This window comes from Octodon degus, unplaced genomic scaffold (genome assembly GCF_000260255.1).
Source record: "Octodon degus isolate 3935 unplaced genomic scaffold, OctDeg1.0 scaffold00071, whole genome shotgun sequence".
NCBI classification, from domain to species: domain Eukaryota; kingdom Metazoa; phylum Chordata; class Mammalia; order Rodentia; family Octodontidae; genus Octodon; species Octodon degus.
This window is the reverse complement of record NW_004524647.1, coordinates 3,970,901-3,975,017: the sequence shown is the minus strand read 5'-3', so window position 1 is coordinate 3,975,017 and position 4,117 is coordinate 3,970,901.

Below are 4,117 nucleotides of genomic sequence, written 5' to 3'. Positions count from 1 at the left end.
CAACAATATGATATTTAAAGGGACTAAAATGAAAAGAAGAAAATGCAGATAAAGCAAGTTAGGAAAATCAAGACTTGTGTTTATCTATCTGGGTTTTTCTTTTTTTACTTTTTTTGGCTTTCTCTTTTTTTCCTAAAATAATGTTTCTTGCAAGATAGACTAGTAGCTAGTTTCTAAATCTCATAGGAAAACAAATTTTGCAAGAAGTAAAAAAGAATGATCACAAAAGTAGGTCTGGACTTCTTTCCTTAGGCAATGCATTTTTTTCATCCCTGAAATTTTATATGACCTTACTGAAATTCACTATTTTCTATCTGTGTCACATCTGTGCCTTTCCAGCATCTTTAAACAATGGTTCGTAATTTTCCACACTGAAGCCCACCTATACAAGAGTAAAGAAAGTCAAGACTGTTTTCACTCTTCTTTTGCAATCAAGGGACAAGGCAGTGAACCAGACATCCCTCCATAGACAACAGTGACAAAATCAAGACAAACAAGGATGTGTCGGGGCTGGTGAGATGGCTCAGCACCTACTTAGAACAAGCTTAGCAAAGCACAGGGACCGTGGTTCAATCCCCCAGCACCACATGCCAGCCAGCCCTGCCCCCTGGTGGGCTGAGCTGCCCCCCCATAAATAAATAAATAAATAAATAAATAAATAAATAAATACATAAATAAAACAAGGATGTGCCACTGGAAGGGGGCGAGGAAGCATGGAAGAGAAATAACAAGCTTTGGGAACTTAGAATGCGAGAGGACTTGGCAGATATCTTATATCATTGCCCTTAGTGAGAACTGTGGGGTACACATCTGCCCACCATAGAACCATACCTGAGAAGAGTCCCAGAAAATGCTTATGTTGGTTTTTCTTCTTAATTGTGTAGCCTTCAAGCCTGATTGTGAGTACTCTGTAATTTCCTCTTCTGTTTAGCCTAGCTAAAGTAGCTAAGCAATGTGTGCAGTGCTCCAGGACCAGATGTTTAGACACACTATAAAATTTTTAACTCATAACCTCAACCCTGCAGTTTAAAACTATTATCTATTTTCATTTGACAAATGAGGGATGCTAAAGATTGGCCAGCTTGATTTTTTATAATATTCCAAATGCTAGCCAGATAATGCTCAATTTATTCCATCTAACATGTGTTCTAATTCATATTTTATTATAATTTGCTTTTATTTTGAAGAGTTAAAAACAAGAGCAAGAAAAACAGAAGCAAAGATAGAAACAAGGTAACGCAACAATACATACAAATCACATTATCTAAGATATATGTGATTTGTGTATATCTTTGTGGTAATACATATATCTGTGACTGCAGACTTTCAAAACAAGAATAGCTGATCAACAGTGATAGATATGTTACCTATTTTTATCATCAAATCTGTTGTTCAGATTAACAGATATAGTTATGCAAGATGGGACATATGATTGAATATTACCACATGCTTTCAAGAAATCTTACATTTTTGTTCTTGACTCTCAGTTTCTTTTATAGCAGCACAATTTGTGATAGTCAAATCTTTTGAAACAACCATAATGCCCATCACCTGAGGAAATGATGAGAAAGATGTGGTGTTTTTACAGAATGGAGTATTACTCAGCTATGAAGAAAAACTCGAAGGCTTGATAAGTTAATGGCTGCACCTTGAGGCAAATTTATATTTTACTAGGTGAATTTTACTAACTTTAGCAGATCTGTGTTATCTAATTGGCTAAAATAATGCTGTAACTAAATTAATAAGCAATTTTTATCGTTTTCATTTCTTGGATTCTGTAATATATCATTTCCTACTTTTTTCTATATACTTGGTCCCCTCTGATTTTTTGTGATTTCTTTCTCCTCCACTCAAAATCTAAGTATATATATTTCTCAGGCTGAGTCTTTTCTTCCCTTCTTATATCCTCTCTTGATGAACTCTAGTGCTGCAGTTTTACAACCTGTAAACAGGGTACAACCACAGTTACATACCCCGCTTTGAAAGCTCTTGTGAATTTATGTATCACCAGAAGATTATCTGAAGGAGCCCAAAGCTAATGTGTCCAAACTGGAATGCCAGAGTAAGTTATCATCCACCAGGTTGCCCTCACCAACTTCCTGAGAGCCACCTTCCATTCTCTCCCCTTATTATCTACATTACTCACAAATATAGCAAACATTTGAAAGAAGCTGGTGAAAGATTAAAGAACTTATACTGTATCTAGTATGCTCTTTTGTTAAAAATGGAACATAACAACTCTACTTTTTAAGTATAAAGTAGACTAGAAAACTAACAGACTATATTATAAACTGAGATTGGAAGTTCATTTTAAACAATAAAGAAGCCACTGTCTCATGTAAGAAAATAGCCCAAAGAACTAAAAACACATAATCAGAACAGAAACCTATTTTGATGTTTGTAAATAACAAGATCATAACTAAAGACATGTAGTATAAGGGAAGTGATTCACCAGTAATAATAGTCTGATTTATAATCCCAATTAAAGTACCAAAAATCAAGAAATGGCATGAGGGGCTGGGGAGATAGCTCAGTAGAATAAGCACTTGCCTGGCAAGCTCATGGTCCTGAGTTCAATCCCCGGTACCACCAAAAAAAAAAAAAAATGGCATGAGAGGAAAGGAAATACAAAAATGACATAAGGAAGATGTCTAATAATTGAATTAATCTTAATATAAAAATTGGAAAAAGAGATTGATATGTCTGGGAAAAGTTGACTATCAAGAGCAAAATTGAAAGCATAACATTTAATGAACAAATGGCTAGAAAAATTAAAAGTAAAGCTTGTAGGCAAGCAGAAATTTTTTAAAAGACTAAATAGTTCAATTTGAACAAAAATGATGTGTTAAATTCCTCTACCAAATGGAGAGAACCATTGGTAGCATATGTCTATAATCCAGCCTTCTGGAGGTTGAGGCAAGACAATCATGGTGACTTCGAGGCCAGCCTGAGCTATATAAGTGTGTTTAAGGCCAGACTACACCACATATTCAGATCCTTTCCTTAAAACAAAATCAAACTGAGAAACTCTCAGATTAGTTTGAAGAGTAATTTAACTATATTCTCCATATAAGGGCATTTAAAATAAAATAAAGACATTCAAAATAAATTTGAAATTTATCTTTATTATATATTTTTGTTAACTTTTAACAAAAATATAAATTAAAGATAAATGTCAAATTAAAGATAAATGTCTAATTTGACATTAAAGATAAATGTCAAATTAGAATTAAAGAGATGAAATAGGTTGCTTTGCAAGGTCAATATATAATTAAAACTGAACAAAATTGGGAAACTTTATGTTAGTAGCCTCAAGGTTTACAAAACAAACTTAATATTGTTCTTCCTAGTTTCTAGCTTCATGGCAATTGAGGCACTGTGCCCACTGATCTCATATCCCCCTCCTCCCTCAGGATCTTTCTTTCTATATTTAATGAATCCAGTGCGTCTGATAATACAATCCTAGAAAAGGGGAATTGGTTACTGCGCATTTACAGAGGCAAGTCCCTGGAGGGAAACCATTACTGTAGTAACAGCAGGAAACAATAGAGATTAAAAATTTATCATAAACTCCATTTATTACAGAAAGAAAAAAGAGCAAAGGTTTTTTTAATCCCTGTTTCCCCTATGGAGTACCTAGAATGAATTGTGCCAGGCAGGAATGATTCCCAGCAGCCTCCAAAGGAAATTCAGGGAAAGACTCTGCATGGACTTAGGACCAGAGCATCAATTCCCACCCAGATAAGGTGTAAAGATCACATGCAGAGAGAGCTTTCCTTGCTTCAGAATGAAAAAAAAAAAAGTGGGCATTATGAAAATATAGCCAATCTTCATAAAACACATAAGAGAACATTTATTGAAAAGAAAATTCCATGGTATAAGCTAATATTCCCTGAAAATAGAAGTGGAAAAGGTGTGTGTGTGTGTGTGTGTGTGTGTGTGTGTGTGTGTGTGTGTGTGTGGAGAGAGAGAGAGAGAGAGAGAGAGAGAGAGAGAGAGAGAGAGAGAGAAAGAAAGACAAAGAACTTGTTTCAGGCTAAAGAACAACTGGGATCAGGAAAAGGCATGTGTTGCCGGTGATTGAACCATGATCCTTGTGCTTGCCTAAGCTTGCCTA